Raw genomic sequence first — 26,166 nt, 5'->3', positions numbered from 1 at the left:
ACATTTGGCATTGAAATTTTGTCAGTGATAACAGGGAGAATGTCCAGTTGTGTTCCTCCATGTAGTTCTGTAGGCCCATAAGTCTTCAGGAAGCCTTTCTGCCCAATCTCTTTTGTGTAGATGAACAATTTTGGTGATGATGTTCTCAAGAAATTTGTTTGTAGTATCCACTTGGCCATTTGCTTGCGGATGGTAAGGAGTAGATTTTCTATGCTTGATTTTGTATTCTTCCATCAGCTTCTCCATCAAGTTAGATGTAAATTGACTTCCCTGATCTGTCACAATTTCTCTTGGGACACCAAAACGAGTAAAAATATCCTCAAAAGGAAATTGAACAGCTGAATTTTCAGTGGCAGAAGGCAATGCTTTGGCTTCTACCCATTTAGTGACATAATCAGTGCATACCAATATATACTTCTTTTTTCTAGATGGTGGATTAATGGGTCTAATGAAATCTAAAGCCCATTTTTCAAAGGGTTCGATGAGTACCTGTGGCTGTAATGGCATTTCATTTGAAAGAGTCGGTCTCCAAACTCTTTGGCAGCTGTCACACCTTCTGACATATTGTTTTGCATCTTTGAAAAGGGAAGGCCAATAATATCCTAAAGAAAGGATTTTATAGGCCGTCCTTTTGTCAGAAAAGTGTCCACCGCATAGTTCATCATGACATGCCTTGAGGATGTTAGGCATTTCATCTTCCCGAACACATCTTCTGATCACACAATCTAGCCCTGTTTTAAACAATTCATTAGAAATCCATGAATAACTTGAACTCTCCTGAATAATTTTTCTTTTTTCACCAGGAAATAGATGTGGAGGTAGCTCCCCTGTAACCAAATAGCTAGCAATATCTGCATACCAAGGAGTCTTAGTAGTTACTGCAATAAATATTCATCTGGAAACTTATCCTCTACAGGATAATCTTCGTTAGTATTTTGGATTCTAGACAAGAAATCAGCTACTGTATTTTGTTTCGCTGGTCTATCCAACACAGTAATATTGAATTCTTGTAAAAGTAAGAGCCATCTTGTAACTCTGCCGTTAGTAACAGGTTTATTCATGAGATATCTAATTGCAGAATGATTAGTATGGACAAAAGTTTCATAGCCAGTTATATAGTGTCTAAACTTATTGATTGCATGAACAACAGCTACGAACTCTTTCTCAGTCACAGTATAGTTTAACTCAGTGGGAGTCAAATTTTTACTGGTGTAGTAAATGGCATAAGGAACTAAATCCTTTTGTCCCAACACAGCTCCTAGAGCTATATCTGAAGCATCTGTGGAAATATGGAAAGGAAGTTTCCAATTCGGACCTCTCAAAATGGGTGCTTCAAATATTCTTGTTTTCAAAGTTTCAAATGCAGATTGACAATCAGGATCCCATTTGAATTCACAGTCTTTTGTAAGTAATTTGAAGAGTGGAGATGCTATTTTGGTGAAGTTTTCAATAAATCTTCTATAGTATCCAGTAAATCCACGAAAACTTTTAACATCTTTTTGACAATGTGGAATAGGCAACTTGGAGATGACTTCATCTTTTGATCTATCAACTTTAATCCCATCTCCTGAAATATGATGTCCTAAAACAATCCCTTCAGTAAACATCATAAAGCATTTTTCATGACTTAATAATAGGTTTGTTTCTTTACATCTTATAAGGACTTTTTCCAAATTCTCTAATGCCTCTTCAAACGAATTACCATAAACTGTAAAATCATCCATATAAACCTCTACACAATCATGGATTAGATCGGAAAAGATTCCTAGTACTGCCCTTTGAAATGTTGCGGGTGCATTACATAATCCAAAAGGAAGTACTCGGTAAGCAAAAGTTTCCCATGGACAGGTAAATGTGGTATTGTCCTGATCTTCAAGTGCTACCTGAATCTGATTGTAACCACTAAAACCATCCAAAAATGAAAAATACTTTTTGCCTGCTAAAGTATCTAATACCTGATCGATAAAGGGTAAAGGAAAGTGATCCTTCAAAGTTTCTTTGTTCAATTCCTTGTAATCAATGCATACCCTCCATTTACCATTCTTTTTAGGTACTATAACCAAAGGAGAAACCCATCGGCTATCTGAAATTGGATAAATGAAGTTTACATTAAGTAACTTTTGGAGCTCTTCTTTCACTATCTCCCTAAGGTTTGGATGCATCCTTCTCTGAGGTTTTCTGATTGGTCTATTGTTTTCCTCAATGTAGATGTGATGAATGCAAGTCTTAGGGTCAATACCTTTCATATCAGTATATTCCCATGCAAATGCAGTAGAACGTTTTTGCAAGATTTTGGTTAGTTCTTCCTGTTGTGATCTTTCCAAATTTTTGTTGATATTCAATGTTTTTCCTGGAAAGATCTCAATGGCAGAACTACCAAACTCTTCCATAGAGAAAAGAGACATTTGTCTAGATGATAAATACTCAATGTCGGAATCTAACTGAAATTGTGTGTGGTCATATTCTGAAGATGTTTCAAAATTTTCTAATGTGTTCAGAATTTGACTATCTTCACTAACTTCAGAAATGGTAAAGACAGGTTGTATAGTATCTTCATCATCAATCCACTCATTATCTCCTATTTCTGTAATTTCTTTTGCTGGAGGGTACAGATTGAATTTCTTTGTCGAATTACCATCAGAAATATACATATCCCCAGACCTACAACTGATGAAAGCATCGGCCGTGGCTAGCCAAGGTCTTCCTAAGATGAGAGGGTGTCCACCTAAATTACTCTTGGGGGTTAAAATCATAAAATCTACTGGATATTCCCAAGAGTCTAAGGAGACTGAAATGTCTTCTAATACACCATCTGATTTAATAATTGATCGATCTGCAAGTTGCAGTAAAGTAGGTGTAAAGAGAAGATTAGGAAGTTTCAGTTATTCCATAGTCTGTCTACTCATAATGTTGATAGCAGCCCCTAAATCAATCAAAGTATTTGGAATTTCTAACCCATTGATATGTGTTTTGACAATTGGACTACCGGGATCTACATACTTCTGCATAGTAATTTTTCCCATCATGATGTCTGCAATTTTCCCTACCAGGTGGATTCTTCATGTGTCTCTAGGTTTCCTTCCTGGTCTTTTAAGACTCAACTCCTTTATTGTTTTTGCTAGAATAGGAATCTCTCTAATGGCTTGTAACAAGGGAATCTTGATACAGACATTCTTCAATTCATCTAGAAAATCATAGTCAGGCAACAAGATTTGTTTTTCCACCCCTTTGTCAATTTGTAATCTTTCAGGAAAAGGAGGTGTGGATGAAGATGCAGGTTGCTCAACTATAGGAGTTGTGGGGGTTAGCTCTTTTTCTTTTTCTTTCTGAGTGTTTGGGTTTTGAAGAGATGCTTCAGAACCCTTATTGGCTTCAAGAGATTCTTCCTCAGAAATGCTTTGATTTTGGGCATCTATAGAAGGTTTATCTAGAACTCTAATAGATCTGAGTTGTACATCATTGAGAGGAACAATCATATAGGCAGGAAATTGTTGACCTTCTACCATGTAAGCATTTTGAGGGTTTTTATTATTGGGGTTTGGCAATGGCTGAGAAGGAAGTTGATTTGAATTCTGTTGGAATGGAAGCAAGAGTTGAAAATTTGGGTTTTGTTGAGAGGGTTGTTGTTGTTGAAATGGCAATGATAGTTGTGGGTTTTGATTTGGAAGTTGTGGAGCTTGTTGGTTTTGAAAAGATGGAGGATATTGATAAAATTGAGCAAATCTCCCATAAGGATTTTGCATACCTTGTACCCATGATTGAAAAGGATTTTGAGGTTGGGACCAAGGTTGTTGCCAAGGATTCCAATTTGGTGGGGGTTGAAAGTTCATAGAGTTGTTAAACCCTTGATTTTGTTGCCCCTGCCAAGGTCTCCTTGCAACAAAACAGAGAGACTCAATTGTATTTGGATCTTCTTGAAAGATAGCTTTGAGCCCAGGAATTGAAGGACAATCCTTGGTCTCATGATTCTCTGAACAAATCGCACATGTTTCTACAACTTTTGCATCCAAGGGACATTCCCTGAGAGCATGTTTTTTTCTACATTTTGGGAAAAAGATGGCTAAAGCTTCAGCTTCTACTTTCTGCTTATTGTGGATCTTAAGAGTGTCTAGTTGCTCACTAAGACTCCCTAAGATATCAGTTTTGAATTCATCAAGCATATTTCCAATCTCAGCCCTACTTACTAATCCAGTTGCAGGTTTGTTTGCTCTAATGAGAGAAGGATCTCTAGGCCCTTTTCCAGTTTTAGATTTTCCTCTTGAGAGATGGACACACAGTTCTGCTATGTCATGAAGTGGAAGTTGAGATATGTCTCCTTTTCCCATCATGTTCAAAATATCTATCCATTCATCTCTAATGGCTTTTAATAGAAGGGCTTTCAAGGTCTCCTCATCTAAGTTACTCATTTTTGCTCTTTTCAGATTGTATTGAAATCTTTCAAGTAAATTCTCCAAGTTTTCATCTTCTCTTTGTACCATTTTAAATACTTCATCCTTGTGGTTGGTAGGCATACAATAATCCATGTATCTATCCAGAAATGTTTGTTTCATATCACTCCAAGTCCTAATGGATTGTGTGAGTAATCCCATGAACCATTTCAAAGCAGCTCCTTTCAATGTTGAAGGAAACAGTTTGAGTTTTTGAGAGTCTTCCAGATAATCATAGGTTCGACACACAACCTCAAACTCAAATAGAAATGTTTCAGGATCTTCATTTCTTAACCCATGAAAGTTTGGGAGGACAGATGGTGAAATATTTTTCATTGTTGCTCGAGAATCCTCATCGACTATAGGAAATCCAAATGAGTTATCTCCATCCCTATTTCCCCCATTATTACCTCTACCTCCTCCATTATTTCCTCCTCCCCCTCCTCTACCTTTACCTCTACCAAATCCGTTAACTCCCTCTTCTGTCATGGTAGTTTTCTCAGAGATTTCAGAGTCCTCTGGTTCCTCTACTAATAGCGAATGAGGAGGAATTTCTCCCTCTTCTTCCTCAGATGATTCTACTTCTTCAATTACAATGTGTCTCCCTGTAGAAGAAAAGAAAGGATCTTTTCCTAATTCAGATTCGATGGATGGTGAGGAAGAGTCTCCTAACTCAACTACTGTCTCTTGAATTCCAGGAATCCCAGGGCTAGGAGTGTAGGTTGGAGATGATGGAGGTGTCTCTTGTCTATTCCTTGAGGTAGAAGGAGTTGTAAAAATCGAACTCTTGGCTCTAGCTAAAAACCTTCCCCTAGAATCTCTTGCTCTATGCATGTCATTTTTTTTTTCTTCAAGTCGGGCTAATAATTCTCTTTCTGATCTTCCAGGTCACTCTAGGTGCAAGAAGAGAGCATACTCAAGAAACTATTAAACCAATAACTTTCTCTTTTATGATCCTCCAGATCACACTAAGTGCAAGAGGAGAGCATACTTTGAGAGGTTATCAATTTTCCTTCCTTGAAATTTTCTTGTTTTTTTTTTTAAGAAATTGGCTACCTAATTTCACTTCCCCGGCAACGGCGCCAAAATGTTTGGTCAATTTAGTGTGTTCTAAATTGCTGATTAAAATGTCAATCTGGGATTCGTAAACTGACGAAGTGAAGTGTACTATATGTACAAGATAACCATTTTCTTAGCCTTTTGTCGTGTTTGAGTTTTTTTTAGTTTGTTTTTGGATTTATCTTTTATGGATTCCCTAGTGTGTGATGGAGAAAATGAAAGTTAAGTATGGATGGTAATGGTGATTTCTACAGTGATTTTCCAAACTTAAAAGTGTTCGAAAAGAAAGCTCTAAAATAACTGTAATGAAATCAATTCTTAAGAGGAAGTTAATGTATCAAACAATGAACTAATGACAATGGCCTAGTATCCTTACTGCTGTATGAAAAAGAAAGTAAAAACTAAACTTAAAGCAACTCAAAGACTGAAAGCAAAATCAACTAATTCACACTACTTCAACTCTTCTGATCCTTTACCCTTCAGCTCAATCTACCTTATGGGAAGCAATCATGAACAAGTTAAGCAATATGATATCTAAATTGCAAGAAAGCAAACTAAATCACACTACAATAAGTAATATTCTGATTCCTTACTAATAGAGTCACTTGACTATAGAAAGAAACCATAAACAAATGAGTAGTATGATGTCTAAGTAGCAGAAAAATAAATAAGCAAAACACAATTTGAAAAATGACAGTGTTGGAATTAAACTTCAGAAAATGAAAATTAGCAGGAAGGACAAGATGATCTCATATGTCGGTAGTTATCAAAAAGATGAAAATTTGCCCGGGCTGCCTAAGAAAACCTGTAGAAAAGCATTGATCAGCTGACAGCTATAAGAAAACATAAATGAAAATGTAAACAACAGTGAATTAAAAACATCAAAACAACATGTTATAAACAAGCTAACAATTATGAAAGCAGAGATATAAGAAAATTAAATGAGAACTATATAGGGCTTTAGTGCGCAGGGGCCCTCTGCCACCTCAGCCAGTCAACGAACAGTCACAAAAATGAGCTCAGGAAAGTAGTCTTCTCATGTATTAAAGCAACAGCAGAATACGTAAAACAGAGTGCAGTGGGGTGATAATAACAACAGTTCAAAAATTACATCTCCAAAATCTTCTCTACAGCGTTTATCAACGCGCTATTTATAATGAAAAGTGCTGTAACTAACTCCTAAATCCTATGCTATTAACTGCATTGCCAGAGACACGTAGATCTCCTCAGCCCGAGATCTAGCGTAATGGTCATTATGTCCATTAAATCTTCAGAGTGGTAGCTGCTGGATTCAGGTTACGGGGTTGATCTCCAGGTGTGCCGATATCTCCATGAGCTGAGGACTGTGCCACGTAAACCTTCACGTGCTCAAAACAGAGACGTGCCATCGTTAAATTCCTTGGTTGGCTTTGCCTTTGACCTTTGTTGACCATGACCTTTTATGGATGATTTGGCTGATCTGAAGGGACACATTTCATGTACACGTCACTTGTAGCTTGCCCATGTGGCTCGTTTCTTCATAGGACACCTGTAGCATAGCCTTTAACAAAATGGTTGCGGAAACCAGTGCTAGCTATGGAAACCTGTGCTTGCTGCGGAAACTGACAAGTTTCCGCAGCTGCCTGAACAAAAATCTAAACCAAACAACAGTCATAAGCATAGTTAGAAAACCATGTCAGAAGCTCTTTTTAGACTATAATACAATGATTTAACAGCTTGGTGGATGAAATAAGTGTAAAAAGAATGCTGAGAGGGTGTATAGGAAGGTGCAGGTTTGAGGCTCAACAGGCTCCAATGATACTGTTGGTGGTGTGAGATGCCCTGGGTGCATTAGCACCCCCAGGATGGGGGATGTCTAGAATGATGGTATAGACATAACCGGTTTGTGCAGAAATAAAGTCATATCTCAGAGTGGTTTGGAGAGCTTCTTCCTCTGTTTAAAGAAAGTGAGACATGACATCTTTGGCAATGGGCAATAAAAGACTCCTAAGAAACCAATCAAAGTAGTCACAGTCTTCGAAGGGTGGGGAATGGCATGTGCTCATTCTTCTACACCATTCCTGAAAATGATCGGAAAGATTAGTGGCAGAGGACAGACAAAATGCTATCAAGAGCTCTGTACCAGTGTCGTATTGGAGAGGTAACTTAAAATATGAGAGGAATACTTTATCTAGCATCACGAAAATGGAATGAGAGGCAACTTTCTAGTCTACATACCACTTTGCAACATCTCTAGTGAGCGTGCGTTGGAAAAATCGAAAACGAATGGAGTCATCGGTAATGGAATTGGATGAACACCACATATGGAATGAGTGGATGTGATTGGTGGGATTCTCTCCAAAATTACCCTCAAACATTGGGATGTCAGAAGGGAGCTTATTCAGCATAGTTGGCCAACTAGCATTGTGATGTATAGGGTCATTTATCAACTAGCTAAAATCTGGGAGACTTAACCCAGCCATGAAAGGTACTAGAGGAGCTGCTGGAATGGTTCTACTAGATGTGACTACCGGTGTAGAACCAGATCCCACACCAAGTTAGGTTCCTGCACCAACAGTGTGTCTAGACATGGTGACAGTATGCGATGAAGGAGGCCTGGATTCAGATGAACCAGAAGAAGAGCTGGTATGGGGACTCGGGGGAGGGGTAACTCAAACCCTATGGTGAGGAGTAATACACCCAAGCAGAAACTAGGGATGAAGGCCTAAGAGTCTTGTAACAAATGCCTTGGTGGTAAGGCACAAGTGACACAAAAATGGTGAAGGGAGATCAAAAGATGTTTTTGTCTCTGACTGTGGAGATAAATGAATTAATTTAAGTCTTGGCTTGGTGGTGTAAACCAAGCGCCCTTCGCTTAAGGTGTGCTTGTGTGTTCAAGTGTGATTATTAATCAAGCCCAGATCATGTCTGAGAAAAGAAAAAAGATTGTTGAAATAAACTGAGATTAAAAACAAAATATGAACAAAAAATCAACTAACTAAACCCCACCCAAACTGGGTTTGCAAACATTGTGCTGGTTGGTGGAAATATCAACTTAAAACACACTAAAAAGGCCAAGAGATTGAAGCATTGATGTGACTGGGATCAAATGACAATATGATACTAGAAAGTGGTTTAGAAATATCAAAGAACCAGGGGGGAAATCGCTGTAAAAAGATAGGGAGATGGGTGTGAAACCTAGGGAAAACAGTGGTACCCTAAGGTGAATGACAAAACAAGGTTTAAAATGAAACTTTGGATGGAAACAACCTATCTTTGAAGATCTGAAATAGGAAGGTACATATATGGAAAATATGGTTGAAAGCGCTGCAAAAACTCAGACTTCTTACTCAACTAAACTCCTCCTATAAAGGTGGAAGCATACTAGAAGCCCTAAGGGGCTAAATTCCACTTCGACGAGAAAAATATAGTATATCAAGGCCTAAGCGGGATAGGACAGTGGTCAACCAACCCAACAGACAGCTCTTGGCAAAACCTAGAAACAGATATGAAAAAATCCTAGAAACCCTAAAAATCGTAGGTACTGACCTGATTCCTGGGAGATCGCACTTTTTGGGCCAGAAGGTGCACTCTGAACTTCCATATAGTACTTTTGGGGGAGAAAAATCTGATTTTTTCTCCTTGATTCCCGGTCGGCAAGTCTTGGAAAATTTTTTCGTCTTTTCCATCGATGGTTCTTGTGCCTATGGAAAAGACTAGAAAACTTATGGAAGTTAGAATTTTGACTAATCTAGGTTTAGAATGCTAGTAAAACACATTAAGAGACTGAAAAAGAAGAAACTCTAAGCTGAAAACTGAAGGTCACCCAGGTTTCTGGGTCAGAAGTGAAAATCTAGTGGACTTGTCAATTTTGTTATATTGTTTTCTTCTCATATGTGTATGAAAAGAAATCACCTAAGACTGTGGATGACAAACAATATTAACAATATAAATGGCTACTAAACATTGTAGATCTACAATAGATGATAGAAACAAAACCTGCCAAAGGCGTGATCTATTCCACAATCATAGTTAAACAACCAAATGAAATAGTATTAAATGCGGGTAACTCCAATAATCCAATGGAAACCATTATATAAAGAATATATTTTACTAAACAACACTTGTGAAGGGAACAAATAAGTGTTACCAGTCCCCCTCTATGGGATAGGTTCTTGGCTATCCTCAAATGTCTTCAGCTTTTGTAGAGTCTCTCTCCTCTATAATGTATAAAACCTAGCAAATAAAATGTTTGATCTTCATGGGAACTCAAATGGAAAAGAAAACAGTGAGCGATAGTGATAATAATAAGAGCTGCAACAGTGAGTGCAATAATGAAAATAATTGAAAGTGATTAATGAATGGAAAACTCTTCTATTTATAACAAAATATTAGGTTATCCTCGAATAATGAGAAATAATAAAATATTATTAACCCCAATCTAGAAATAACCACTTGGGATATTTTATTATATTTGGTTAGGAAGGAAAAAGTATTTAAACTTTTATTTAGAAATAATAAATAAATAAATGATTTATTTATCATCTCAAGAAATATGGTTAAGGAATAATAAACAAGTAATTATTTATTTAATTATTCCTAAGGGATTTAGACAAACTTGACAAGGAATAATAATTAATTAATTATTCCTAGAGAAAAATAAGATAATTAATAATTTATCTGTTTATTTTTCATAACTATGTCAAATATGACAAGGAATAATAATTAAACAATGGTTTAATTAATTATTCCTAGAAGATAATTAAACAAATAGTGATTTATTTAATTATTCTTCATGGGTTTAATTATAAATTTCTTAACAAGTGTGGTTTATTAAGTAATTTCTCACAGTGAAAGCAATTTTACTATGGTAAAATTGGCCTTACATGGTGTACTTCGATCCATCTAGTAAATTAAGGCTAGATGATAAATGTTTTGTGATAACAACTTGTGCGATAGTGATTACAACTTTATGTGTGTGTGTGTGATAGATGTTCATAGAGCTAAGACAACTCAAACACACAAAGGAAAACCTTCAAAATCACCAGAACAAGGTCACAAGCATGACAAAGAAATCAACATGCAATAGATGACAGTTGATTGGGCAAGAAAAGGGGTGAAAAAGACTTTGACAGAGCTCAAGGAATGAGCTCGAGTGTTTGCAACCATCAAAATATAAACCAAGGAAGGGTTTGGAATTTGAATGCAAGCCAAAATTTTGGAGGGTGTCGTAGCTGCTACAACACTTGGTGACACATTGGTTGATTACCAACTTCTCTTTTTTGATGCACTTAAGGTGCAGGGCCTTGGTCCTTTGGGGAGTATTGATTCATCATGCATATCACTTCGACTTCCCCACTTACCCCATGGATAGACATGGTTCGCCTTGTACAAACTTAGTTGAACACAACATAAGATTCAATCAAATCAAAGTGTTTTGAATTGGGAATGGTAGTTTAGCTTGCGAGCTTAATATTCTATAGTATAAGTTTTCATCTTTGGTGTTTCTCCACTGCTAGTAGGCTTGGACAATACCTCGGCTGAGTTACATAGGAACACAAGCATTACTCCACTGCTAGCATGTCTGGACAGTACCCCGGTGGAGTTTCCTGCTTCACCTCTTTGCGTAGGAAACCTTTCTCTTCTTTTGCCTTTGTTATTTTTTTAAAGAGAACTGTGCATAGGCACATATTTATTTTTGGGGTAGAAGAGGGATCTCAACTTATTAAGAGCAGGAGAGGTTGTTCCCTTAGAGAATCATGTAAATACCTTTGATTCATGTTTGCTCATTTAGATTTTCCCCTTCTCCATTTCTACTAGTTGGATAAGATTAAACACACTAGAGAAGAAGTCTAAGTACATGCATGAGGTTTCCCAGGCTGGACACAAGTTTATGGTTTGACCAAAAATCTCCTTACAGATGGATTGTATTTTTCATCAAGACTTCATTGGCAAAAAGTACAACCAAACACAAAGAAGATAGACACAAGACTAGCCAACTGTTACAGTGTCACAAGACTCTTTGAACTTCAGCCAAATACACCTTTAGAAGCCAGAACGCAGTGCGGCACAACACTTATTTACAAAATAAAAACAACATAACAGTAAGGAAAATAGAACAAAAAACAAAAACAACAGAGAAAGGAATGAAAACGACTATGTACATAGGGCAGGGTACAGCCCCAGATCATTGAAAGTAACATTTTAAGTCTTGGCCATTGACGGGGAGAGTGTCAATCCTCCCATCGAGTGATTGAAGACAATACATGTGTTGGCCAAGATTCTCATGGACTGTAAATGGACCAATCCATAAGGATTGAAAGTTCATGTGTTTGCATTTGTCCTCATGGGCTTTGTCCCACTTTAAGACTAAGTCACCCACACTGAAGCTCATGCTCCCTACAGACTTCTTATCGAACCATCTCTTGATATGGTTATGGTGGAGTGTAATTTTTTCTTTTTCTTTCATCCTTTCTTCCTACAGCTTATGCGGTGTGTCCATCCTACATTGTACTAATAGACACGACTTGCCTTAGGATTCTTGGGACAACTGGAGAGCAGGAAAGTAGATGTTTGGCGGGAGGATGGCTTCTTTTCTGTAAACCAGGAAATAGGTGGAGGTATTTAGAGAAGGCTTAGGTGTGATTCGGCTAGCCGAGAGAGAATTCGCCAGAGCAGAGTGCCAGTTTCGCTATTTAGAGTAAATGGTCTTTTTGATCAAGCGGAGGAGGTTCTTGTTTGTAGACTCAACAACATCCATTCCCTGCACGTAATAATTAGCATAATGCTTCAACACAATACCATTTTGCAATGAAAACTCATAAAGCTTCAACGAAGAAAAGTATGTTGCATTGTCAAAAACAAGTGGTGTAGGAATGCCAAACCCGTAGATGATGTTCTGTTGTTGGAAGCTGATGAATTCCTGGTTGTTCACTTGTTTCAATGGGAACTACTTATATCCATTTTGCGAAGTAGTCTGTAGTAGTTAGAATATAGTGGTTCTTCTTTGTTGAATGTGGAAAAATCTATCCAATAATATCCAAGCCCCACTGTTGGAATGGTTCTTCCACTAAAACAGGCTACAGTGGGGCTGCTGACCTTTGGTTTTAGCCAGTGCATCTCTGACATATCAGACACTCGCGGGCATAGGTATGTGCATCCTTGAAAAATGTAGGCCAGTAAAAACCAACCCGCATGACCTTGTGCATTGTTGTGTTACCCGCGAAGTGTCCCATGGATGGTTCGTCATGGAGATCAAGAAACACCCTTTCTGAATCCTATGCCTCCAGGCACCTGACAAAGACACAATTGTGATTCTTTATGTAAATAACCCCATGCATTAGATGGTAAGATAAATCTTTGAGTCAGATTTCCCTCTTCTGCCACATGGGAAAGTGAGAGGGTGCGGTGCCATGCTCAAGGTACAGGTGCACCTTTTCATACCAAGATTCTTTGTGCGAAGTGGGTGAGGCTCGGTCAACATTGTACATTTCAATTTCTTTCTCCTAGCCTGCGAGCTCTTCTTCTTCCTCCTGCACATGTACTACTTCCGTTGCTATTCTGCATAGACCATGGCCCTTGATGGTTTGAACTCGCTTGATGTCAAGATCATACTCTTGTAGTCTTGCAATCCATTTCACCCTTCTTTCACCCAACTCTTACTAAATAAGCAATGCTCTAACTGCTGGGTGTGGCACAAAGACAATGTAATGGTTCTTCAGGAGGTAGGGTCTGAAATGATTCACCACTTTGTACACTACATATGCTTGTTTTTCCATGGCGGGATAGTTGAGTTTGGGTCCTTGTAGGCTTGCATTCATGAAGGATATGGGTCGCTCATTTTTCATGTCATCCTTCTGAGTGAGTGTTGGATTGTTGGGGCCTAACCTAGATTCAACGTTAATTAGGCAAACAAATCCCTATACTACTAGCCCTTTTGGCATCAACCCATGGAGTGTGGACCGAAGTCTCACCTGAAGCAGTATGGGGGGATGCTAGAACCAAGTTTTCGCACCCTGAGATGGTTGTGATGTCGGTTCATTCCTTCTATTCCTACTTCCATGCAGGTCGTTAAGTTATAGGGCTCTAGCTCCCTAAGCCCTTATTCCTCCCTTTGATACCTTCGCGAAAGGGTGCAACTGAACTTTGCACAGCCCTAACCCTCAGTTCAGATAATTCCACGCTATTAAGGCATCATTTTGCACAGGTTCCCTGGTTTTCTTAAGGATCTTAATTATCTTATTAATCAATTACAGTTAGCACCGTGTAAACAGATGTTATTACTTGCATTCACTTAATCAACGTAATTACATAAATTCGTGCTTCATATAAGCATTATAAATAATATTCATACACAATACGACAAAATGCATTAACTGGAACAGAGACATAGAATTTGCATAATACTTCTCTTTATTGATATCTTCAAGTGATTAGAGACTCTATCCACCCTGCGCACACAGCTGCAAGGGTTTGTGCACTCAGCTGTAGACTTCCACCCTAGGCCTTTGCGCATTCAGCTACAGAGCCTCTACATACGCTATGACCCGAAACTTAGACTCCTTTATTCAAAGCTATAACTCTCTAAGACTTAACTAAACTACCTAGAGCTTACTTACTTAGTTCGTTTTATACAATCCCATGGTCCGCGAACCATGGGTAGATCTTTTACAACCGACTTTACTTTACAAAAATAAGGGTAGACAACCCTTTATGACTCATGACACCTTTGTACTCCGCGACCACAAAATGTGGAGTCTTTACAAGTTTATTAAAAAAACCGACCCAAAACATGGACTTTTAGCCCCAAAACTATCCTTGGGGGATCTCGTTCCCAACAGGTCCCCAACACAAACATCATGACTCGCCCTCGAGTCACTCGGTAGGCGCGAAGATCTTTGCGCAAAGTCCTTCTAGCTCAACTCGTATGACCAAAACTTGAGTTGTGCACTGTGCGGCTGCCTGCTTTGCGTCTTCGACCATTTGCTTAGTCACTGCTCCTGAACTATCAGCCTGGAGCTTTTGCTAAGTTGCTTGCAGAGTCGCAAGTTTTCCTTCAATAGAGCTTATTACCATGTAAGCCTCATCCAACCAAGGCTTTAGTCTTGCCTTCAACACTGCTTCCTTGTGCAGCGCTACATCCACCTGTTCTTTTTGCTACTTGGCCTACTGTAGCTTTTCTAGTCTCTGTGTCAGCACGACAGTTTGTGTTATTCGATTGACTTCATCATAGCTCTACTGTAGTTCGTGTGCTTTCGTCTCAATTCAATGCACATTGGGGTCCTCCTACAAGCTTGTTAGGACCTCAAATGACTACTCAAAAAGTTGCGTGCAGTCTACTACTGTATTGTCCACCGCCGCTACTGCTTCTGTGACAATGGTCGCTCACTACTCCTTGACTTCTGGCGGAGTTGAAGGTCGGGGCTTCAACTGCAACTATGTGATCTACAGGTTCAACTCCAATTGAACCTTCGCCATGTCAATGCGAGTGTCGCACACCCTCATAGCTAGCTTGCGGATGTGCACCTCGACTAGCTCCTCCTTAGGAATGGCCAACTCTGGGACCATTTGGAATGCCTCCTCGATGACCTAGATAGTGCGTTTGTTTTGATTGGTTGTCACAGTCATAACGATGATAGCAGAGTCTCGCTGTAGTGCCATCTGCTCGTTGTTGATCCTCTGTTCACTGATCACCTGGAGGGAGCGGTGCTCATGGGCCCTCAGCTCTGTAATCACTCCATCTTGCAAGAGGTGGAGCATTTCACTAGGAAGCACTGCCAGATTCAACCGTACTCCCTTTAGGGCACTAACAATGGGCCTGTTATCTTTGTTCTCCATGGTCAGTGCTCCATCAAGAAGCACTATCGCACTAGAGGCCTTCAAATGCATCATCTCGGCAGCCTCTGAAGTGTCGATAGCAAGGCTGGTGGACACCATGCCAGCCTGAGATGCATGGGTCTCCAGCTCTTTTAAACGTGTTCGGATAGCCCCCAAGATTATCTGCTGCTGCTGCTCAAACTGTTGCAGGGCCTCTGCGGTGACATCCCTCACTATGTCACTAATATCATGCAAATCACCCTCTGTTAGGGTGATGGGGTCCGTGATGTCTTGGTAGCCTTTGATTTCTTACTGGACCCTCCTTTCTCATACTCCCTTGGATGCTTGATGTGGGTGGATTTCTCCTGAGGGTCCCCGCCGTGCTATTTTGTCTCCTCGTCTATCTCATCCTCTGTCTCAGGTGAAGGTGACCTCGTGCTTTTGTCAGAGACTCACTTTGTCTCACCTATTTTCTTCCCTATCTATTGAGTGGCATCACGCTCTACCTGGTCCTTTTCAATGGCCTCCTTTTTCCTCTTTTCGGCCGGCTATGTCATCTTAAGCTTGGTCTCCTCCTTCTTCCTCTGTGCGGCGAAATTGCTTCCTCGCATTGTCAAGTTTGTTGTAGTGTGCTACTTTGCCATTCATTGATCAAGTACTGCATCAATGGTGTCATCTGTTGCCAAGTAAGGCAAGTTGTACCATTTCTACACAGGGTCCTTCCGCACCTTAATGGATACATGATGAAAATCAGCTTTAAATTCTGCGTAGCTCTATAGTTTAGCATATACTGTAGGCGACAATCGTGGCTTGCAATTGATGGCCATGTGGATGTTCATCTCCATCAAGATCCAGAAGATCTTGCTATCCTTGATGTGCTCTGCATCCTTGGTCACCCACAATGAAGCGTACTTCACTGCTTTTGGTAGGTATGGCATGACTGAAGGGAATTGACTATCCTCTGACATCTCCCACGCTACCAGTGCCATTGACAGTAAGAGCCACGCATAGTGGAACGTCTTACTGAGCTCTACACTTCACGACAATTTGATAAGAACACACTGCAAAGGTAGTTCGACTAGTTGAACTGGACTCCTTCAGCGCACTAGGCTACTAGCATGACGACAGGCGCCGACACCTCATTGGCGCGACACTTTCACATCACTTTCCCTGCTAGAATCTGCATAGCTACTTTCACAGCAGGGTCACTGATGCTGGATATAGCATATCTGCATGGCTTTGTCACCAATTTAAACTTTTCTTTCATGGATTCCATGAGGGCCTGTTCACCACATTTTCCGCCAAATATCATGGCCGGATTCTCTCATGTGTAAGGCAATCACATGATCTGTGGATCAACCTGTCCATGATGGGTATCTGCTCCTCCACCCACAGCCACCCATCATGCACCAAGCATAGCAGCTTCTTGATTACCAATACTATCACCAGGGTGCGGTTGTAGTGTGACACCCAATGCAGGTTGAGCAACGCTGCCTTGTCTACTCTTCTGAGCCACCTCCATAGCTCCAATGCAATCATTCCAATGTTTGTATCGATGATGCGGTGCATCAGCTGCTCTGTCACCAGGTGTGGGAAGTTATTTTGATCAGCTAAGTCCCAGTCTTCAAGTTTTAGTAGCAGCACCTGTGCTAAGTGCGGTCCTTTGAGAACAATCTCATCTGGCAGCAGAGGGGTTTACAAGGGGGTCTTGCTCTCATCGATGTCTTTTGGCACCTTGGTTTTTCCCTTATGCAGAGGGACATACTCAGGCAATCGAGTAATAGGGTCAGCACCCTAGGCTCCAACCTCTTCCACTTCTACTCCCACATCCTCATCAGGCATTGAGATTTCTTCGATTTCTTCCACCTTCGGCTCCAAATTGATAACTTTTCCCTTCTCTTGTGCGGTCAGCTTTAGTGGGTTTCTTCTTGGCAATGCGCGCACTGGTATTGCAGGTTGCTTGCCCTTCTTATCCTTCATGATTTCCTTGGTTGGGGTTGGCTTTGGTCTCGGTGTCCTCGGCGATTTAGGGACTTCTGCTAATAATTTGGACACTTCTAGAGCAGCTACTTCTACCTCTATCTCCATTTCTGGCACCGACTCATCTGCTACTTCTTCGATATTTATAGTTTCTATGGGTGCTGACATAACACTTTCCAATAGTGCTCATGATGTCTCTGGTAAGTTTGCAAATGCTAAAGTCACTTTCAGAGCCTCAAAGGATTCTCGGTTCATGTGTGCTTGAGAGCTCAACAACTCAAGTCTCAAAATTCCAAGTGTTTTTCGCTGGATAGCTACTTGTAATATATAGGGCATTTTGAATTCAAATTTGACTGTTCCCCCCAAATTTGGTTCATTAATGCCAGATTGGTGGGAGATCTTCAAGGATTTGACCCATAAATTTCGTCTCAAATGCCGGACGCCCGCTCCATTTGGCCGCATTTCTACCATCAAATCATGAACAGTGACTTTAACAGTCACTTTTCGGCTGACCTGCGTGATTTCTCCCTGGTTAGCGCACATTCCTTCGCACTACCACGAACCCTATGACACTTGCTTCGAACAATCATCCAATCGCGCTGCTCCCCAACCCAGGTAGTGTAGTTTAAAGTCTTGCGCCTCCATTCTGCTTCTTGGAGCGCTAAGACTATGCTACCTTCATCTAGTCACATGGCTGGAATGCCAGTGTATGGCTTCAATCGACTGCCATTCACCTTTCCTGGGAAGGTATCTCCATTCACTTTAACTAGCTGTACTGCTCCTCCGTCAGTAATCTCCTTAATGACATAGGACCCTAACCAGTGCATCTTGAATTTCCCTAGAAATTTATCAAACTTGCTGTCATATAACAAAATCAGGTCATTTACCTTAAAGGTATGCAGCTTAATGTGCCAATCATGCCATGCTTTTTCACGCTGCTTTTGGACCTGTTGGTGAAATCCAACTAGAAATCTCTCTTCCTCAAGCTCAGCCAGCTGTGCGAGGCTTTCTTCTAGGGCTTCGCGATCTGTCATACCCGTGAGTACTGATATGCATATACTAGGCACAATATATTCCATGGGCATCACTGCTTTAACACCATAGAAAAGATGAAAGGGTGTTTGTCTAGTCAACTTCTTGCATGTCGTCTGATAGGCCCATAGTACTGCGGGTATGTGTAGGTCCCCATCACTTCGTTGAGTGTTGCAAACCTTGGTGAGTGCATTCTCCAGCACTTTATTGAATGCTTCCACTGTCCCATTAGCTTCTGGGTGATAAGGCGTGCTCTTCTAGTGATATACCTAAAATTCCCCTGTTAGCACGCTGATCATCTCATTCAGAAAGTGTGTACCGTGATCACTCATCAAAATATTCGAACACCCAAATCGTGTTAGTACATACTCAAAGAGGAACTTCGTAGTAGTCGTGCTTGTGCAATCCTTCACATGTTATGCCTCTGCCCATCAGGTCAAATACTCTATCGCGGTGATAATGTACCTCGCTCTTGTCTTCTCTTGGGGATGGATGGGTCCCACAAAATCTATCGCCCATTTATAAAAGGGTTGTAATGTCATCTGTGTATTCAGAGGCATCTCATCCCTCTGTGATGGCCTGATAGTCCTTTGACACACATCACATGCCTTACAATACGCTTTTGAATCCTGATGGAGGGTAGGCCACCATAACCCTTCGCGTAGAATATTCTATGCGGTCACTCTCCCTGCATAATGTCCTCCCACGGCGCCCCCATGAGTGTCTACGAGGATGCTACTTCTTTCAAACTTTGGTAAATACCATCGCAATATCTCATCGGACCCCATTTTGTACAGATGCCCAACAATGATAGAAAAATTTTCTGCCCGCACGACTAAATCCTTCTCCCAGATGGTGTATCCCTTTGAGGCAATTCATGTCGTCAAGAAGTGTATTATATCCTCGAAATGACTATCGACGATGTGAACTACAAATCGCTGCGCATCAGGAAGTCCTTCCTCCAAATTAGTTAGCTCTTCCCCTATTTCGATGCGCGACAGATGGTCTGGTCCAGCGTTTAGTCGTCCAGGCTTCACAATAACCTCAAAATCATATTCCTGGAACAATAACAGTGACCTGTAGATTATCTCCCCAACATAGGCTTATTGACCAGGTATTTCAGTGGGGAGTGGTATGTATACATCTTAAAATGGCCTCCCAACAAGTAGTTTCTAAACTTCTGGAGCGCATATACCATAGCTAACCCTTTGCGCTGGGTGATGGAATAATTCTTCTCCTCCTTGGATAACCTTCTGCTTGAAAACATGACAGGATGGTCCAAGTCTTCTCCACCAGCTTGTGTCAGTACTGCTCCCAACACTATGCATGATGCGTCGACATGTAGATGAAACTCTTTCTTCCAATCCGGGAAGACTAAGATCAGTGCAGTGACCATATTTTCTTTCAATACATCCAAGATCTTCTTACAGTCCTCATTCTAGCAGAATGTGACATCCTTATTCAACAAGTTTTCCATAGGTACGGTAATCTAGGCATAGCCTTTGATAAAATTTCTATAATATCCCGTATGTCCTAGGGTAGCACACAGTGGTTTCACAATCCACAATGCTTCCATGTTTAGTATCTCTGTGATCTTCATGGGATCTACCATCAGTCCCTGTTTGCAAACCACATGACCTAGCAGGGTTCCTAAAGGAACACAAAATAGACACTTCTTTAGATTTAGCGTGATCTAGTACCTTTGGCAAGTATCTAACATCAGGCGTAAAATCGCGACATGGTGTTTCACCAGCCCAAACACAGTCCAACCATAAAAGTATACTTTGAGGAACTTATGAATAAATTCCTTGAACGCAACAATGACTATGCACGAGAAATGTGCAGGTGCATTCTTCAACCCAATCGACATTACAGTGTACTGGAAACAACCCCACTCAATCACGAAGGTTGTGTTTCTCCTATCCTTTGGTGTGATTTTGATCTATTGGTACCCCGAGAACCCATTAGTGAAGGAATATGTCTCCTGGCCACCTACATTGTCCAACACTTCATCAGTGAACGGAGTTGGAAAGGATCATGTACGCAAGCATCATTCAACTTTCTGAGATCCACATATATCCTTATTTCATCCTTCTACTTCTTCTCCTGTACCACCATTGGGCTTACCTAGTCAAATTCTTCCACATGCTCAATAATTCCTACCACGAGCATCTTGTCTAGCTCTAAGTGAACCTTCTCCTTATACTTTGGATTGAGACGGTAAGGTCGTTTCTTAACCAGCTTCACATTGGGCTTCAACGTGATCTTCATAAAACCTATGTCCCTGATTATACCTTTTAGATCCATAAAATTGGTAGGGAATAAATCCTAGTATTCACAGAGCAATTCAGCAACCTTATCTACCGTCACGTCATCCCAGTAATCACCAATCTTTGCAAACTTGGGCTCTGCCTCTGTACCAATGTTTACCTGTGTCGTTTTTAGTGGTGCAGTTATATCAACATTCCCAACTTGTGGTCCTTCAACCTCACGGTGACCTTCTGTTTCAAGGATGTTAATCTTTCATAGATCCTCATCCTCTTCTTCAACAGTTATGTTATAACATTCTAGTGCATGACTCAGCTAAGTAGCCCACTCAGGCTGAACCAGGTCTAAAGGACCTTGCGGTATCCTAAATATTGTTGCTTTCACCTCTTGTAGTGCCTCATCAATACAGTCAAACCCGTCTTCAAAGTTGGATGTCAATATGAATCCTTCACGTAGAATATCCCATTCACCTATACCATGGTGAAGTTTTGTTTCTACATACCAATTCATCGGGACAATATCCAAGGTGTAATAAAACAAGTGCACCCATTTAGGTTGGGGCTTCTCTCCATAAGCTTGAGCCCATTTGGCCAAGTGCAAGCGTGAATCATCCTGCCCATCATATTTGTTTGTAATTCATACCTCTAGCTTCCCTAAGCATGTTCTCATCATTCTCCTACATTCACGCCAATCATCAAAGTTTCCCTTGTGCCTACCCCACCATCTTGTGGGTGTAGCATGCAGTGCCCAATCCAATGCCTGGAAGTGCTACTTTTCTGGTGCCTCCCTCTCAAATGCATCCAAAAAGATATCTACATTATTCAGGCCATCATAAGTGGGTAGATTTCTTACCTCTGATGATACACAGTGCAGTGATTGGGTCATAATGTTACAGCTCAGCGTAGTTACCTCATGTAACTGATTTAGCCAACACTCTAATTATTCATCAGAGTCTGAGGTACATGAACTCTTGTGATCCCATGTAATTCGTCCATCCGCCATTGGATTCACCCAATATTTGTCTTGCGCTGTTATCTTATAGATACAGTCGAGATCGTCATCACTCTCATAATCGTGGACTGGTTCAGTATAGCGCGATCCCTTAGCAGGATCTAGGGTTTCTATTACGCGAATAAATTTTTTCTCAAATATTATCTTTTGCTTCTCCAGGTTGATTACCTCATTCATGTCAGTAGCCCAATTAATTCCAAGGAGCGCAGGTTAGGGGTTGCTATCATCCACAATTTCTATTACTTCAAAGTTAGCCAGTGTGCTCATGCCTTCAATATCTATAGTCACCCCTTTCAGTCACCCCATGGGGACGATCTTCTGCTGATTCCCCATCCTTAGCTTAATTGGAGACGACTACAACATGAGTCTCCCCATCCGTTCCCAAGTCTGTTTTGGTAGGACGTTCACGTTTGACCCGAGGTCCAAGATAACCTGATCCATCTCATAGTCTCCTATCTATGAGGTCAGTCTCATCTCCCATCCCATCCTTGTTTTATGCTTACCAAGCTTTCGTACTATGCACAACTCAGTTGGAGTGTTTCCAGCACATCTACTTTTGAGCTCCTGTAACCCCTTCATAGCCTTGCTATTGCGCAGTAGCTTCAGGCAGGTCTCTAGGAAGATTGTAAACATAGAAGGGTCCATCTCTTGATCAAGCTTATCCTTGATCCCTGAGGTGGAGGCCTCAATGAAGCTCTTCTTCACCTCCATGAATGTTTCAGGTGCACACTCCAAATCAAACTCAGTCTCTTTTGCCGGAGCTTTGTGAACCCATGTGTTGTCCTCATGCTATTTCCCCTTATCATCTCCTATTGTGATTCCACTTCAGAGCACTATATTTACGTTCGAATCCTCTTCGCATGGCTCATACCTCATCATTTGTAGTTTCTAATTCATCTAGGGTGGTAGCCCCCTTTGTCATGTATCCTTTCTATCAGCGTAGGAAAGTCTTCTGTTTCATGATCAAACAGAGTGCAATACTTGCACGACAGACGCGTAGGGTTAGTGCAATCACGTGCATAGTGTCCTGTGTTGATTTTGGGTAGCATCAGATGTGCTCTAGCCACTAAATTTGCTGGAGAGGTTGGGGCACATGAGATCTCCAATACCCAGAAAGGATTTTGGCATATTCTAAACAGTTTAGGAGATATTAAAATAATTCATATTTTTAATGGAGACCCTAAGTCTAAACTTAGGGAAAATAAAATATTAATGTGTATTAATATGAAAATATGTTAGAATGGTCCAAAAGACATGGATCAAGCTAGATCTAATCTTATCCATTGATTAAGGACTTAATCTCGATTATTGATTTGGCAATGAGGAAAGTATAAGAGGAGGCTTGAGGGTCATTGGGGAACACACTAAGGGAGACCATTCAGTTCAATTTCTAGGGTGGGGTTTGTTGAGAAATTGAATCAGTGATCCGAAGAGCAGTCAAGAGGTAGCAAGTATGGAATAGAGAGATAGGAGATCAGTGCAAAGGTAGAAGAGGTAGACTCAGAGCCAGAGGAAGCCATGCAAAGGTAGCAGAGACCGCGCAGAGCCAGAAGAGCCAGTGTCATCCACGCAGAGGCTATAGGAGTGATGCAAAAGGCTAGAGAGGCTGCATAGAGCCTCAGTAGATTGATGCAGAGGGTTTTAGGTTGACACAGAGGGTTTAAGGCTGAATTAGAGGTTAGTAGGGCCTACACTGGATTCAGAAGAACTACTGGAAATTTGTCTATCTGTGGGTAAGCCAGTTTGGCACCCTGTTGTACTAGAAAATTGCTGAATAATAAAAATCCTCCCTTGCTACATCGGTTTTCCCACATTGAGTTTTTCTGGGGACATTATTCCAAAATAACTGTGTCAATGTGTGCATATGTTTGTTTCTATATTACAGTGTGATCTCTGTAGTAGTATTTATTTTAATGTTTGTTGAAGTAATTTCATGAATAACTTATGATGAAATAAGTAGGAAAAGTAGATCAGTTTCTGCAGTGATAGAATTTTCACATGGTATCAAAGCAAGTAATCAAAGACAAAAAAGGAAAATTAGTTATGGGTCGAGACCATGATGTAGAGGCATCAACCTCAGGAGACTCATGCAGATTTTGAGAAGATTGCACAAGAAAGAGAGATTTCGATTTCTCTATGTTGGCTTCCAAGTTGGAAGAAGAAGTGGCATGCATGACTAGTGCTGCATCATCAAAAGTATGGTATATAGATATTGGAGCCTCATGGCATATGATGAGAATCAGGGAGTGTTTCTCAGAATATCGAGAAGAGAAGATGAACTTTCAGATCACCACAGGGAACAAGGCAAAGTGTACTCTAGTAGGAAAGGGTACCATAGTTTTTCAGACAGAATTGAGAGAGTGGTTCCATGCCACAAATGTACTGCATGTACTAGGATTGGGGATGAACTTACTTTGTATGTCACAACTACAAAGCAAGGACTATGACATCTAGTTCATCAAGGAAAAGGTATACGTCAAACACCCGAGCTAGAAAAAGAAAGTGCAGATTGGGATCAAAAGTAATCGGTTGGACATACTACAACTAAAATCCCTAGTGGCACTAACAGAAAGTCATGGGGATAAAGAATTGAATGAACTATGGAACATAAGGATGGGTCACTTGCACCATGGAGCTTTGAGAATTCCTAGGAGCATTGTAATTGGAGTTTTGGATCTGAGTACAGAACAAGATGATGTATCTAGGGGATGCACTCTAGGTGGCATTTCCCAGGAGAAACCACAGGGCCAAGAGTGTACTAGGATTGATACACTCAGATATTTGTAGACCTATGTCCGTCAAAGCTCTCAACGGTGCCGAGTCTTTCCTTACCTTCATTGATGACCACTCGAGGAAAACTTGGATCTATTTTTTGAATACTAAGGATGAGGTTTTCTGTCGATTCAAGGAGTTCAAGGCCCTAGTGGAGAGTATGTCGATAATGACTTCACTAATTATTGTGCTAAGGAGGGCATCAAAAGATAGTGGAAAACTCTCTACAATCCTGAGTAGAATGGGGTGGCAGAAAGGAAAATTAGGACTATTGTAGAAGTAGCTAGGGACATGCTGTATGATCAGGATATGCCAAAATTCTTGTGGGCCGAAGCATGTAACACAATTGTCTGGGTTCAGAACGGGACTCCTCATCAGGAATTGGGAAATATTACTCCAAAGAAAGTCTTCACTGGGAAGACTCTTGAAGTCAGTCATTTCAAGATATTTTGGAGTTTAGCATATTGTCGCATACCTGAAGAAAAGAGGAAGAAGCTGGATCAGACTGCAGAAAAGGGGTATCTGGTAAGATATAGCAAAAATGCTAAGGCATATAGAATCTATCTTCCAGTGAGAAGGAAGGTAGTAGTACAACGAGATGTAAATCTCATGGAGGATAGAGCTTTTAGAAGATCTTACGAAATGCCTTCCGAGGAGCAGTCGAAAAAGGATCTGTTGGTCATGCATCTTCAACCAACGGAAGTGAAGAATTCTTCCTCAAATTAGGAAGATTCTTAGGATGAGGAGGAGGAGCAAACAGAAGCACCTGTTGGCAGAGGAAGAACCATCAGGGAACTTCGTAAGATTCTGTGTGATGCAGAAAGCTTCATCAAAGAGCCAAGGAATAGTAAAAGGGAGCAAAAACAACCAGATAGGTATTAGGCCTTAGTAGCTCAGGATGGGGAGCCAACCAGCTTCAAGGAGGAAGCTCAACATCATGTTTGGCTAGATGAGATGGTGGAGGAGTATAACTCCATAATGGTAAACGATGTCTGGGAGGTGGTGTCAAGGCCTCAAGACAGATCTGTTGTAGGTTCAAGATGGATCTACAAGATCAAATATGCTGCAGATGGTAGCGTTGAAAAATACAAGGCTAGGTTTGTGGCTAAGGGGTATGATCAAAATGAAACCTTTGCCCCAGTAACCAGGTATACATCTATTGGGACTGTGATATCTCTTGTAGCCCAGATGGGATGGGAGATCCATCAGATGGATGTCAAGATGACATTTCTGAATGGGGTAATAGAACAAGAGGTATACATTGAACAACCAGAGGGCTTTGAAACTCATGAGAATAAGTCTCATGTATATAGCTTGAAGAAAGGCTTGTATGGGCTGAAGCAGGCACCAAGAGCGTGGTATGGTCGAATATATGGCTACTTGTAGAAGACGGGGTTTGTCAAGAGTGACAAGGATCCTAATCTCTACTATCTGGTCATAGAGAATGAGCCACTTATCTTCATATTATATGTGGATGAACTCTTCCTAACAGGATCATCCAGACTCATTGAGGACTGCAAGAAGAATCTAGCCACATGGTTCGATATGAAGGATTTGGGACGAATGCAATATTTCCTAGGATTGGAAGTTTGGCAGCAGAAAGGAGAAATATTCCTTGGGCAAGGGAGGTATGCTACAAAAATCATGAAAAGGTTCGAGATGGGAGACTGTAGACCTATGGCTATGCCAATGATCACCAACTAGAATAAGATTGATGCATCAGAGGACAAGGATGTCGATCCCACCCTATACCAACATCTCTTAGGGTCCCTGATGTATCTAGTATGTACTAGGCGAGATATTTCCTACGCTTTCAACACCC

The 26,166-nt window shown here is 40.7% G+C and overlaps 1 pseudogene; it reads right to left on the bottom strand.

Annotated features, from left to right (window-relative positions):
• The window catches only part of LOC149151840 (uncharacterized), a 47,060-nt pseudogene that overhangs the window by 2,389 nt on the left and 18,505 nt on the right, over nt 1-26,166 (bottom strand).

Source organism: Pinus tabuliformis, chromosome 9, assembly GCF_031772625.1.
Source record: "Pinus tabuliformis cultivar Carrire ecotype Pingquan chromosome 9, CPIR1, whole genome shotgun sequence".
Lineage (NCBI taxonomy): Eukaryota > Viridiplantae > Streptophyta > Pinopsida > Pinales > Pinaceae > Pinus > Pinus tabuliformis.
This window is presented reverse-complemented; position numbering and strand designations above follow the sequence as displayed.